Genomic DNA, 16,071 nt, shown 5'->3' with positions numbered 1-16,071 from the left:
GCCTTGATATTGTTATGATGACAAACACTCTCAAATTGGCCTACAAATTCAATAGCATCTCTATCAAAAATCTCAGCTGTCTTTTCCTCACAAATTAACAACGTGATTCTAAAATTCATATGGCAATTCAAGAAACCCAGGAAAGTTTGAAAAAGAAGAACAAATTTGGAAAACTCACTCTTCACAATTGCAAAATTACTTCAAGGTTATAGTAATCAGGGCAACTGTACTGAGACATAAACATTTAGATCAATAAAATAAAATTGAAACTCCAGAAAGAAACTTTTACATTGATGATCAATTGACCTTCAACAAGAGTATCAAGTCAGTTCAGTTAAGAAATAAACAATAGTCTTTTGAACCATAGTCCTAGGAAAACTGCATATCTACATGTAAAGAATGAAGTTGGACCTATACATAACACAACGCACAAAAATTAACTCATACTGAATCAAAACCTATATGTAAAAGCAAAATTGTTAAACTTTTAGTAGAAAACATAGGCCTAAACCTTTAATATCTTGGGTAAGGCAAATTCTTCTTAGATTTGACACTAAATGTACAAGCCACAAAAGAACGTGCAGGTAAATTAGACTTCTCAAAATCACAAACTTTAGTGCTTCAACACCATAATTAGAATAGCGAAAAGATAGCCACAGAATGGAAGAAAACATTTGCAAATAGTATATCTTGAATATATAAAAACACTTAAAATGCAATATGATAAATGAACCAATTACAAATAGGTAAATAATCTGAATGAGTATTTCTACAAAGATGTACAAATGACTGATAAGCACATGGGAATTTGTACACCATTAGTCTTTAGGGAAAGGCAAATCAAAACCACAGAGTGATAACTTTAAACCCACAACGATGGTTATAATCAAAAGACAAATAATAAGTGTCAGAATGTAGAGATTGGAACCTCCTTAAATTAACTATGGTATTATAAAGTAAAATAGCTACTTTAAAAATAGTGTGGTCATTCTTCAAAAGGTTAAGTGTATAAATATCATGTTACCCAACAATTACACTTAATAAGTAAGAATGTTTGTAGCAGTATTATTCCTAATAATCAAATAGTAGAGATAGTCTTAATGACTGTAACTTGATGAATGGATAAATAAAACATCATATATCCACACAATGGGATATTATTTATTAATAAAAAGGAAGGAGATACTGATACTTGCTCCAACATGAATGAATCTTGAAAATATTATGCTAAGTTAAAAAAAGTTCTTCTAAAAAGATCATATATTTTATGATCTCGTTTATATGAAATGCCCCAAATAGGCACTCTATACAGAATGAGAGTAGATTAGTTGTTGCCTTAGGTTTAGTACAGAGTTGGAAGGAAATGTGGCATGAATGCCAATGGATGTAGGGTTTCTTTTTGGAGTAATAAAATGTTCTAAAATTAATTGGAAGTCAGTTGTGTAACTCTGTTGTTTTGAATTACTTAAGGTGGATTTTAAATTTGAGTTCAGGAGGAGCTCAGAGTGTCACAGTTGGCAAAGGAGGCCTTCATGCATAATAAAAGGTAATTGTTATTCACAGGTCTGGGAAAGAGAAAGGATTTCTTAAGGGGTGCAATGGGGTGTCAATGGGATGTGGCTCAGAAGGGCTCAATCAGCAGATGGGGAGCACACAGCTGAGCAAGAGGGACCCATGGGCTTGTATTTTCATTTTGATCCAGTTTCAGAGGTTAGTAGATTTCCTTAGAGAGTCAAGGACTGGTTAGTTTACAGAAAATATGTAGAAAATGTGAAAGGGCCTGGGAGTCCAAGGGCAGGGAGGTGGTTAGCTTATAATTTGGGAACACCTGTGAGTTTTGGATAAGGTGTGTGGGTAGTGTGGGTGGTGGTTGCAGCTGCGTGTTTGGGTCCTAGGGGATTTTAGATGCCACAATAGTTATGGCATCTATTAATACAACCCAAACCAACGAATTGCACAATTTAAATAAGTAAATTGTATAGCAAGTGAATTATATCCTGGGACCTTATTAAAAGTATTAAATATTTAGGAATGATGCTAACTGCATATGAGCAAGAACTCAATAATTAAAAAAAAATAATGCAATCACTATTTAGATAAATTAAGCAATGCCTAAATAAATGGAAGGATATAAGATTTTGAAGCATTAGACAACTGCATATTGTAATGATGTTAATTATTCCTGAACTGTTGTATAAATTCTACACAATCCAAATAAATATACTATAGGTATTTGTTTCCGTTTGTTTGATTTCAGTAGAAACTGATAAGCTTATTCTACAATCCATACAGAAACATTAAGAGATTAAGATTAAAGAATAAATTGGCAGTTATCAGACATTAAGATACTGATGATACATCTCTCTGAGAGAATACTAATGCCCAGACTTTAAAAAAATTCTTCTATAAATTAGAAATAAAAGTCTCAGCCAAAACCAGAGGAGAACTAGACAAACAGAATTGAATAAATACTTTAAAAATCATGCAAATGAACAGTAAAAGTTGAAAAAGTGATTAGTTTTTCATTTCCTAATTTTGGTATCATATTGTAGTTTCAACTTGTCCTTCCCAATGATCACTAAAATATGAAAAATGCAAGACTTGACAAAAAAAAGCCACTGGAACTCCCATAAGATGCTGCTGTGAATGCAAATTGATAAACTCATTTGGTAACTTGTCAGCGCTTACTAGATCCCATCTTAAATAAATCCTATATCTTCCAATTCCACTCCTAGGAAAAACCCGGTAGATGTATGTTCACACAAATAAAACAATGACAACAAATATGTACTTCTATGTACGGCAGCCTAATAACTATTAGCCCTTGTTTTAGTTTGTTAAAGTTGATGGAATACAATAAACCAGAAATGGAATGACTTTTAAAGAGAGAATTTACTAATTTGCAATTTACAGTTCTAAGGCCATAGAAATGTCCAAAGTAAAGCATGCAGAGAAAGATACCTTGACTCCAGAGAAAGGGCTGATGAAGTTCAGTGTTTCTCTCTCAGCAGACAGCACATGGCAATGCCTGCTGTTTTTCTCCATTTCATGAAGCTCCTCCAGGGTGTTTTCCTTCTGTATCTACAAAGGTTTCTGGCTATGTGGGCTCTGTTGGTACTGAGCTTTTTCCAAGATGGTTCCTTCTTAAAAAGCTCCAGTAAGCAACCCAACCTTGCATGGGTGGAGTCACATCTTCATGAAAACCATCTAATCAAAACTTAACACTCAGAATTGGGTGGGTCACATCTCTACAGAAACAATAAATACGATCCCACTCAGCAATACTGAATGATTAAAGAACATGGCTTTTCTGCCACACATGGCAGTTTCAAACCAGCACAGCCCTATTGTCATTAGGTATAAACCACATAGAACTTGTGATACATTCCCCAAATAGATTACTATTTTGCAATTATATTGAATTATCTGCATCTGTACTGGACCCCATGAATGAATCTCATAGACAGTGTTGAGTGATGGTTTCCAGACACAAAACAGAATATACAACATAATTCCACATATGTCAAGTTCAAAAGTGGGCAAAACTATTCTCTGTTATTTGTCATCTGAGTAGTGGCTGTCCCTAGGTGCTGCTCCTGGAAAGGGGCACGCACAGGGTGGAGCTCTGGGGTGCCTGTTTTGTAATGTGTTTTGATGCTGGTCATGGTTGCATAGATTTTTTCACTGTAATTTATTTCAATAAAATTATGTACATATGTATAAATATATAACAAAAATATGCATGTACCTACACATTTATATTATATACACACAACCATACATATTAATATTATTTATATATACATTCCAAGCCTACCCAAAACCAAGTGAGTCAGTAATTAGAGTTTGGATCCAGATATCTGAATTGTTTAAATCTCTCCTTTGATTCTGATGTGGAAAGAAGGCAAAAATCACCTCTCTCCCAAGGAGGAGATCTAATCAGATAAAAGAAGCAATCATTTATTTGCATTTGAGTAGCAAGCATTTGTACATAATTTACTTTTGAACTCTCAGTAATCCAAAAAAATATATTATTGTTTCCATTAATAATGAGGAAACTGTTTGTACCAAAGTTCAAAAACTGTAACTGTCATTGCCAGATTTGAAATTCATTGCATCCTGTGTGAAATTATGTGTTCTTATCACATCATCAATCCCTGCCAAATTTGTACCTACAACAAACAGAAAACAAAGGAAAAAAGCAGACATTTTGGAATTATTTCTCTTTAGGGGTAGAGTTTGGGAACATACTGATAAATGTAAAATCAGCTTCTTTTTTGATATGAATTTTGAAGAGTATGTTGCAAACTCTCAGCACAATAAAATGTTCTTTTCATTTTTATTCACTTTATGGCTTTATTCTTTTATGTTGCTTTTGGGGTCCCTTCAAAATTTTCACAACCTCTGGCAAAAGAATTTTCAACAAAATACTGAATGTTAGAGACAAGGTGGTAACGATATACAGAAGCAACATTTTACCCTCTGCTTAAAGGCATTATGCATCTCCATATATGTACATTTGTCAAAATACTCTATCAACACAAAATGCTAAAGTTTATTAAGTTACACTGGCAAATTCTTTCATTTCAAGCAGACATAGTTTAATGGATTATGGTTTGATTCTCTGATCTGTTTTACCTTTTGTTTACTGCCATACTTGAAACAAAAGTATTAGTTTTTCAAATATTCAATCTTCATGTACTATCCAAAAGTTTAGGAAGGTCAAGTATAGTGGGGAGCAGAGAAAAATTATGCATGGCATATATCATTTAACCTTTATTTATGACTGCAAAATCTCCAGAAAACACATACACACCAGATGAATAAAATGTCTATAGTCCTTATTATTTTGTTTTCTTTTTATGTATTTTCCAATGATGTCAAAATTCTAAATGATCATTATGAAATGCTACATACAAAAGATTCTAGAAGAAAAAGGATTCATTGGTTATTAAGTTAAAACAGTTTTCATGAAATGATACCATAGGTAAGGTCAGATTCTGGGATCCTGATATATTCATAATAGTCATTTCAGTCTTCTAAACAATTGAAAAGTGCAGAAATATATATATATATATATATATATATATATATATATATATATATATGCAGATTTTTCTGAATCAACATCATCCATGAAATTGTTCTTCTGTATGGATACTGAAAGATATTATATTTACTTTCATGAGAAAAAAAAGTCAACTCTTTTATTTTCTCCTTCAGTCCTTTTTGTTTTATATGCTGATAGTCATGTCTTTTTGAGAAAAATAAATTATCCATTGTGTTCTACCAGAGATTTGTTACAAGAAAATATACTTCATGAACACTAAGATTCAATAAGAAACATTTTCTTTTAGTCTTCTTCAAAGATTGCTCAGAAAACTGGCCTTATTCTGTTAGGAAAAATGTTGGTGACCATAGAAGGGGCTTGACCCGTTTCGTAACACAGCTTCATTAAATCCACAGTATTAGAAATTGAAGTTCATAGCTACATGCTTTACATCACATTCGCAATTAAGATTATTAAATTTTGTCCCATCCTCAGCATTTCTATCACATCCTCCATTGGCAGGATTTGAGATTTTATTTCCAAGAAAATTATCAGCCAGGATTTCCCTGAGAAACAATTGTAGTGTGCAAATGTAGCTTTTAATGTTTGGTTACTTGTCTGCACTCCTCCTCATATTCCCACCTCACTGGTTATAGGACAGAAAAGTATATAGTTCAATAAAGTCGGTCCATTTCAATAATTTACTCTTGAGCCTTTCGGAAAGGTTGTCTTCCAGTTTTCCTCTTGTCATCTCTCTCTCGCCATGGAGCCATCTGCACCGTTGGCTTGGACCTAGTCCTAAATGCTGACCTTCACGCCCTAGCTACAATGTCACTCAAACCCTGCCAGGGACACCTCCCTGGTAAGTTTCTCAATCAGCATAATAGGTATCTTCTGGATCTCTTTACCAAGCCTGGGGTCAGGTGAGGGCATCTAGATATTTTCTTAGCCATAGGGAATCCAAATCCATGGACAATTTTCTGTGCTCGGAGTCCGAATCAAGGCCTATTTCTCCTGAATATGGCCAGGATTCTGGTGCATGTGACATTACTATAGTTGTACAGGGCAGATGGGAGATGGAAAATGTGCATGTGTGAGTGAGGGGTGGGAGTAGAGGAGGAGAGGGACTCTCAGTCTCTCACCTCCTCTATGCCTCATGTTTGTTTCAACCTTATAGTTATACCATCTAGGACCATAGTTTGGAGAAATTTGTTTGTATGTTTGCTCTATCTGCCATTGTGATTTCCCTGCCATCATGTTCACAGCTGCTCTGGCCTGACGTATCCTCTGCATTGCCAAAGGGACATTAGCCCTATCTTTTTCCCTGGGGTACAATGTGAAATGTTGTGAAATCCAGCTTGGGTGCCTGGTTCACATGGGAGAGATAAAAATGTGTTTATTGAATGTTTTCAGAAAGTTATCTCCCATGCAGAATTTTGAATTAGTTTCAATTATCCAGTCCATGGAGCAAGAATGAAATTCACTCTTTCAACTCTCAATCATTACTTGGGGCACCAAAAATGTTCTTCAGGGTCAAATTCCATACATCTGATCTAATTTTTCCATGTTCTATGATAGAATTGGGTAGGGCCAACTATTTTGGTATCCCCAATTACATTTGATGATAGAGGTGAATTACAGCTTCACCTGTATGCGTTTTCTTTTTATAAGGTAGAAAAATATATATATTTTTAATCAATTTCACTATGTGAGGACTGATTTTAATACTTTTTCCACCCTATCAGGTTCTGTTCAAATGTAGGCACAGAACATCTTTCACTCATGTCACCTGTGGAATGGGAGAGGGCTCTTCTACTTGAGTTAGGCAGAAATAAGATAAAAGAAGAAAAAAGCAAAGATGGGATTAGGAAAGGATTTCTTAGATCACTATTATGTTAGAACACTTATAAATCAGAAAAATTTATTTGACTTGTCTCTTCAAAGTTTCACTTTTAATGTATCCTTTATGTATGTCTAACTCTACCTTTTCTTCCTTTATTTCCATTGTAACTGTTCATGTAAAAGGTCCTTCATTTTTCCTTCCATGTGCAGACATAGGTAAACATTGGTTTCAGATAAACACCCTAAAATATGATATAATAAAACAAATTGAATTCTTAAATGACATACTTTAGAAAATCAGAAACAACCAGGCTTAACAAACAGCATTTTAAACACTCCGTATCTACTGTGAAAGTGACAACTGGTTAATAAATGTTTGCTTTATTCCACATTAAAACATCTTCAAGGTTATAAAATCAATATAACAAGAACCGCTGTGGTGTTCCTTTAAATGCATGGGAAAATGCCAGCAAATGGAATAAAAAATGGCATTTATTTACTGAACAACAGAGGTAGAGACCAATTCCTTTTACATTTTTTTTTGTAGTCAAAACTTCCCTTCTAATGAAATTTTCAAAATTAAACTGAATGAAGTGCCTAAGCACCTAGAATCCTGTCAAATAATTAGTGCTGGTCCTGAGTTATTTACTATTCTCCTTACAACACTGAATCAGCTTTTCATTTAAAACATGGAAAAAAATCATCGTGTGATTTTGAGAGTTGGGTGTACTTTTGTTTTAGATTTTAAAAGTAAAATAATTGTTGAAAATATGAGAAATCCAAAGACCATAAGAAAGAAAGTGAAAGTACTTTTTATTGCCGTGGTAGAGAATTTCAATTTTTGGTATTTTGTTTTATTTCTTTGTGTCTTTCCTGTGCATGTTTTCTTTTCTTCAACTTGCTCTTCTCCCTCTTCCCTCCCTCCTCCCCCCCGTCCCCCCTCCCTCCTTCCATTTTCCCTTCTCCCCTTCCTTTCTTCTCCCTCTTCCTTTTCTTACATTGTTTCCTTCCAAATTTAAGATCATATTCAAAATGTCATATTCTTTTCGTCTCCAATTAACATTAAATGATAAATATTTCTCATTTTATTTATTCACTCCACTTAAATACATCAAGTAGTTCCTGTGGCCAGACACTCTGCTAGGGACTGTTTATGATATTAAAATAATAATCCCTACACTTTGTTGGTTGCTTTCAATTTTTATATGTAGTTTTTGAAATGTCATCTTCATATATTAATATTATAATATTATTTCTATTAAAGGTGGTTTTGGTAATGAGTACTCATTCTTTAAAAAAAATTTCATGAGTTTCATCTTCTATGTTTCATTGGAATTTTCACTGGAAATGAGATAGACTGTCTAAGGAGTGTGACACATGTTATTAAAAACAGCATTATTATGTCCTGTCACACAAACTATGTGAAGAAATTCTTTTACCCAAGCAGTTTTGGATAATTAGGCTATGATTTTATCTTCACGGATATTGCTTTGGAAGCTGAGTTAATCAACAAGTGCCTTGATTCTTGTAATCTGGGCAGGGATGTTTTCCTGAAACATCCCTGAAAGTTAACTAAGTTCTAATATTCTTTTTGGAACTTTGGAAAAAAAAAAAGGCAGGCCGCCGTAGCTTAGCAGGCAGAGTTCTCACCTGCAATGCTGGAAACCTGGGTTCAAGTCCCTGTGCCTGCCCAAGCAAAAGAATAAAAACAACAAAAAATTACTTTGTCCATTGAATCATTCTTCAAATCATTCAATTTTTTTCCAGCCCAGAAAGGAAGCAGATAAGAATTGCGGTAGACATCAAATCAGAACACTATCATTGAAATATTGCAGAAGACATAAATATGCTACATGTTAGGTTTTTGATTTTCAGGCTTTGTGAATCTGAATTTGATCTTTTAAAACATGGGATTGGGCGGGCCACATGGTTCAGCAAGCAAGAATGCTCGCTTGCCATGCCAGAGGACCCGGGTTCATTTCCCGGTGAATGCCCATGTTAAAAAAAAAAAACAAAAAACATGGGGTTAAAAAACATGGCTTTGACTAGCTCTCAGTATTAATGCGATAAGATTTAAAAATAGATACAGATCTGCATTGAATCGGAATATTATAAAAATTCTATAAGGCACATAACCCAGGCCTCCTCCAAATTAAGCTCACTCTGTTTATAATTTTAAAAATTAGTCCATTGGATTATCTCATCATTAAATCGTCTATTATTATCCTATTTCTATGTCAAGTGGTCTCACTTTCTAAATCAAATTAAGAGTACCAATGAGCCAGAATCCTGGTCTTATCGTCCTCAAAACGTCTTCTATCTGAATGAGTATATGTTCTAAAAATTTGCTTTGAATTTGAACGCTTGACTGAGTCTATAATGAGTAATATTTTCCCAATGAAACAAAAGCAGAGTCAAAGTAAGTTATACTCCTTTAAGAGGAAGGATAAATTATGTATTATCTTTGAAACATAACTGGAAATTGTGCAAAGTTAAAATGAATTTAGCAAATTGAGCTGCAAATTGAAGTGGTTTTCATAGAAAGTTAAGGAATAACTAAAAAATATGTGATTTCATTATAATTAACTAAATAATTGAATAAAATACCTAAGACTTGAATTAGATAAATTTAAACTGAATATCCTTATTTTCATTTTGTTAATTCAAATAATAACATAATTCTGACTATATCACTGAAATGATTGAATTTTCTACCCCATAAGGTTGCTGCAATTGTTTTAGTGTCTTGAGTAGAGATGTACTGAATTTTGGTGATGGATGCCCATAAAAGACTTTTCAAATGTTTTAATTTATCATATTTGACTTGTTTGGTGGTCCAGTGTAGAATTAACTTTAACATGTTGTTTAGTAATATGTTCGAAGAAAACACAATAGTTTAGGGGACAGTCAATTACCACCTATGGACCAAATCCCACTTGCTGTGTATTATGCGAGTAAAATTTTATTGAAAAACAACTATGCTCAATTAATATAGGTATTGTCTATGGCTTCTCTCACACTGCAATGGCAGAGCTATATAGCCGTAACAGAGAATACATGGCCAGAAGATTCTAAAATACGCTCTATTTGCTGTTTACAGGAAAGCTTACCAATCTCTGATATAGATCACTTTTTGTGTCAGGAAAAATCATAAAAGATTTTGAAATGAGCAAATATCATTGAGTTTCTAATGTAATGTGATATTTTAGGAGATACTACAAGGCTATCTTTAAAAAAAGCAGTGCTTTTCTTTTTTATTTCAAATTTTAATTTATCTTTTTATGAGGGATGCTTAAAATAGTTCATAAGAATCCGAGCTCTTTGTTTTTTTTTTTACTGTGAACTCTTTCTCGCTAAGTTTAATATTGAGTTGGGGATATTTTACCTTCAGTTTATGGAATCCCATGTTTTAAAGAAATTAATTCTTTGTGAGATGAAATGTCAAAATTTTCCCCAGTGGAAAACATTCTTAAAAGCTTGATAAAAATCATTAAGGTCATATATTTTTATGTTATAAGGTTTTAATTTTCTTCATAAGGTAATCATTCTTCTCAACATGAAATGTGAGTCTGTGCATGCAGCTATTTAAAAAAATTTACATATGTTGTTTTATGCTGTAGATCACATTGTTCCTTATATATTATACTCAACAGTATGATTTAAAGATTAATGCTTATTGCTGTAGATTCATCTATTTCATTGTTTCTTCTGCCCAGCCTTGTACATTATGTACCACATGTTTCTTATTCACATCCCTAGACCTTTATGTTACTTCAAATCTACTGCTATTGTTATCAACACTGACTCCCTTAAAGATTTGTACAAGATTCTGCAAGAATGATTCCTGAGATGCATGTATACTTCTATCCAACAGATTTTTTTTCTTTCCTATAGGTTCATAAAATAAAAGTGTATACTACAATAGCTTGTAGGGCAATGGTGGCTCAGTGGCAAAGCTCTAGCCTGCCATGCTGGAGACCTGGGTTTGATTCCCAGTGCCTGCCTATGCTAAAATATATATATCTATGTATAATATAGCTTATAAGAGTGATAACGTATGGAATATGTAAGCCACATAGAAATGGGCATGGAATGGTTATCCAATAATAATGGTTGCTATATCCTGAGAAGACTATTTGATAATATGTTCCTGATTTTTTTTTTTGAGTCTTGGAGCAAGATATTACAGGAGAGAAACACCCCTGAATTTCAATATTCTTTCGATGTATGTTGATGCTAGTAGGAAAAGAAATAATTTGATATGCCTTCAAAAGTTACATTTCCAACAGTAGTGAATGTTGGAATGCTAATTGAGGTCCTGGAAAAAAATGATGATCAGATAATTTTAAGAAAGTCTTGAGAATATATGCTTCTCTGGAGATTTACAAAGCAGATACAACCAATAAAGATTATAGAAATTGGACAGTTATGCAGAAAGTTTGCCCTGGATCTCTCTGACTCTCACCTCCACATGAGTGACCTATTCATACCCTACAGGATAGTCATTGTCCAAGGAGAAGTGTTGACCACAAATATCAGGCTATGAGACACTGAGATGTGCTCCCCAAAGGATGACACACAGGACAGGGAAGCTCATGTTGCTGATGACTGGTATGGTTAAAGCCTTAAATTCCGTTTTGAATATGTTAACACTTACAGATTTTCTCCTGTATAACTTTCCTAATATAAAATATCAAAACCTCAATAGCTTTGTAATTATCTTGCTGAAATGCTATATTGATGAGGATAAGTACTTTTTTTAAATTCCATTCAGTGTAAATATGCAGATGTTTAGAGGTAGAAACAGCAATGTGATTTATTACATGTGCTTAGGAGATAGCAATACAATTTATTATATGTGCTTCCATAGCCTCCTTAAGGTGGTTATACAATGTACAATACTTAACATAGGCAAAGTCTTACCTCATATTTTGAAATTCATCAGACTGTATTAATATTGATAGGAAAATATGTATATAGAATGGATTAGATTTGTCTCAATTTATAGTCTTCATTTGCTTTTAAACTACCAAAAGTATATTATGACTATATGAAATCTATTGTGCAATTTGGAACCAAAGGAAAAGTATGCAGAGATGGAAGAAGAGTTAAAATGAATCCTTTATAGAAGAGGTCATTAATCAGACCCACATTCCATTTATTCACAACAAGTGTTACATTAACATACCAACCATCATTATTTTGAACTCTCCCTTTTCAGACTGAATTCTTTATCGTAATAAAATAAAATACTAAATAGCCTGACAGGAAAAAAGTGAAGGAACTATAACAGCACATTCTTCAATTTATAGAAATAACCACAACATAAGTATTATGTCTGGAATAAAATAGAAACAAAATAAGAATCAAGACCATTAAGATTTTGAACTGGCTGCTTTAACAACCCTTCCAAAGGTGAGAATTCTCTTGTCTTTGTCTCTGGTTGACACAGTGATAGAGTTTTGCTACATGAAATCTGAGATGTCTCTTCTTTCACATTTGATCCTGAGAGTGTGGTTTGTTTTTTAACTGATTTAAAATTTTTGGAATCAGTAACTTAGAATGACTGTTTCATTTTGAAGTATGTGCTTGGTCTACGAAAATAACAAGAAGGACATTTTCTGTGGGCATCTAACATGTACTCTTTGGGCATTAAATTTTACTTTGCTCTCAATTGTTTCTAAAGTAGGAGGCTGTTAAATCTGTGCTTCACAGTCTGAATAACTCAAGGCTCTAATCTTTGCTCTTTTATATATTACTTATGTTCTAAGAGATGCATTTTCTCATTGAGGCTGCTCTCAGTGCACTGAGTAGCCCAGAAACTTTCGATATTAAAAAGGTTCCTTTTGTCTTCAGAAGGAAAAAATAAAACCTTAACTTATCTTTTTCAAAAATTCTTTATTGGATTCTTCTAATATTCTTGAGCATTACTATGATTTAGGTGTTTTACAACAGGCTACTGTTCAGTCTTTTTTGGAGTTTTACTAAAAACACAATTAGTGTAAGGAAAAAACAAGGAGATATGATCAGATTTCTATTTTAATATTCATTCCAGAATAAGAATTCAATTCTGGAAGGATATTTCTATTGCCATAGAGAAGGATTCAGAGAATATGTGACCATGCTCACACGGGACATGATTAGACAAAACCCTGGAGATTGACGAATACTTTATAAAAGTATCTTACTGAAAATTTCATGTAAAAGTTCCTTTCTATATATATACAGAGAATATGTGTGTGTGTGTGTGTGTGTTTCATGGGCAAGCACTGGGAATTGAACCCGGATCTCTGGCATGGCAGGTGAAAACTCTCCTGCTGAGCCACAGTGGCCCACCCTATATTTTTTATTTGTTTATAACTTGGGACCAATATTTCTTTCTCCTGGATTTTGTAGTTCCTGTAAAAATTTGTTTGTTTTAGAGAACTAATAAGACTTACTTTTTAAAAAAAAAAATGCATTATGGTGGTAAAGGTAGAGAAGGTTGAATTTCCTTATTTCTATGCTAAAGTGGTATATCATTGTATCCTCTGGATTATCATTCCCTCAGAATTACTGACATTCTCTTAGCCACTCTGAATATAAGTTCAATAAAAGATGTCTCTTTTTATGTGAACCCATAGGTTAGAAAACAAACATAATAAAATTCCAATGGAAGAAGCAAGTAGAAGTAAAAGAAATAAAGATAAAATACAGTGCATTGGGGGCTAATTGTAAAGAAAAAATGCTAGCGAGACGAAAATCAAAAGCAATTCAATGGTACCATAAAGCAATAATGTACTGTTAACTTTTAAAAATATATTTCAGCTCCTGAGGGGAAAATCCATAGCATAAGTAGTGAAGACATTGCATATAATTTCCTAAAACAAAACAGGAAAAGGGCAAGGAAAGGATTGGAAACTAACAAAACAAAGAATTGAAATGATTAAAATATTCTCAAACAATAATAGCATATTCTATTTTTCATGGGAATTCATGAACTTAAATTCTTTTAAATGTATCCAAAATTTATTAAGAAATATTTGTTCTTTACAAAGATGCATTTGAGGTTTTAAAATAATTTTGAAGTTTGAAAGGTGTTTAAAGTTTTCACAAGTATGTAATTTTTCCTAATTTCATGAAAAATTAAATGTTCGAAGTTATTGGACTTTCATAATAAAATAAAGTTATATTTTTTCGTCTAGAAACTACCATGAAGTTTGGTAAATCTTCTATAATGCAAATGCATAGATAACACAACTTTTAGAATAATCATCCTCAATATAAAATGATTATTAATGGAGTAGCTGAAGTTTGCAGCGTTGATGTGAGGCCTTGAATAAATTAAATGCACAAGACATGTTTACTGGCAGAATCCAAATTTCAAGATACCGCGACATATTCAGGAAAGTTTTTCTCCCTTTCTGAAAAAACTAGCAAAGCAATGTAATTAAAATGAATCAATATAAAATGGAAGTAATTTCAGTTTATGTAATAGTGTTTTAATTACAAATATTTGAATCAAACATGAAATGGCTTTGAAATGGAAGTGTAATAAGGTAGAAATCATGTTAATTGAGCAATTATTTCATTTTCATTAGAAATTTCAGTTGCTTTTACATTTGTTCTTCATATTTCCATGAAAGTGATGAGTTTCACAAAACATTAGATTGATAAGTTATTCAACAATTCCATAAAATACTGTCCTATGAATACCAAGAAGAATCAGTCACTGCAGGCAGTGCTTGGCCCCTCTTCTTAACCAGACATTGATTTCATACATGGTAAATAATAAGTTAACAAATATAACAGGTTGGCAAAGAATTCTAGTCTAATAACTCACCATGAAATCGATACATCTGAACACCTCCAATATTTCCACAATAGTCACCTTATTTTGTGAAATCTTTACTATGAATTCCCACATTATGAACCAATGTGTTTATTTTCTTTGTCCCCTGTATCTGCTCAATCAAATCTGGTGGCCTTATGTACAGCAGTTGTTTTAACTACTTCTAAAGAACTTACTGCCCCCTATGTTGTTCACTTTTCTATGGAAAACATCCTGGATTTTTCAGTTCAAGTACCACCCCATCAAAATGTATATCCTACTACCAGCCTGCTCGCTTTTCCTCAAGGTGGGGTGCAAAGCATAGTGGACTAGTTGCCACCCAATGTCTATTTTCTGTCCTTTTTAGTAATAGAATCCTAATTTTATTTAGAATAGCATTTATATCCCATTGAAAGGCTACGTTTTCTAAGGAATCTTCCTCTAGTTGTACCCAGTAAAATGTGAGTGAATGCCATTGCCTGGGGCTTCTAGGGAAATACCTTTCAAAGGGGCTGACTCCCTTAGGAGGTGCTTTCTTTTCCCTGCCCATTCTACCTTCTGTTGCCAGGAGCGTGAGCGAGCTGCTTGAGCATGAAAGCCACCTGCCACTAATCACCGAGCAAATGAGGGATGGCCATAGAGCCAGCTGTGGGCTGGCAATAAACAGATGGATTTTATGCCCAGGACAGAAGAAACACCTCTATTTAATCCAGTTTTATTTCACAATTATCTGACCAATAGATGAACACAATTTTTAAATGTTACGCTTGAATAGTCTCTAGGTAGGGTCACTCTCAGAACAGGTGAGAGGCTCTCTATGAATAATTGGTTTTGCAGATTGCATCTCAATCACTGTGGGATAAAATCACAGTAGATTGTTATGTTCAAAACATTGCATTACTTGATGATATTGAGGATATTTCAGTGCATATTTTTTGGCTTATCTGAGTTTATTTTATTCATTTAGCAAATATTGACTGCATGCCTGTAATATGCCAGACCTAGTTTTAAGAGCTGACATCAACAGTTAAATCAGCACTTTAAAAATGGCTTAGCCCCAACTAGTTCATCCTGTCTGGTCATTTGAATAGCATCGGTGAGAGAATGTCTTATTGTTATTTCATTACATCATGCATGAATAGACTATGCATATCTAAAAAATGTTTACTTGGAGTCTCCTAAAGTAATAATTTAAGGATACTATCATTTCACTAGACAAATTACAGAATTAATTCATCTCCATTAAAAGTGTATTGTAGCTATGTGACAATAAATAGATGTAACTTTAGAGAATTGATCAGGGGAAAGTACACGTCATTAAATAAAATTTCAAATATAAAAATTTAAAAAAATGTTGAAGCAGTAAATT

Source organism: Tamandua tetradactyla, chromosome 9, assembly GCF_023851605.1.
Source record: "Tamandua tetradactyla isolate mTamTet1 chromosome 9, mTamTet1.pri, whole genome shotgun sequence".
Lineage (NCBI taxonomy): Eukaryota > Metazoa > Chordata > Mammalia > Pilosa > Myrmecophagidae > Tamandua > Tamandua tetradactyla.
This window is presented reverse-complemented; position numbering follows the sequence as displayed.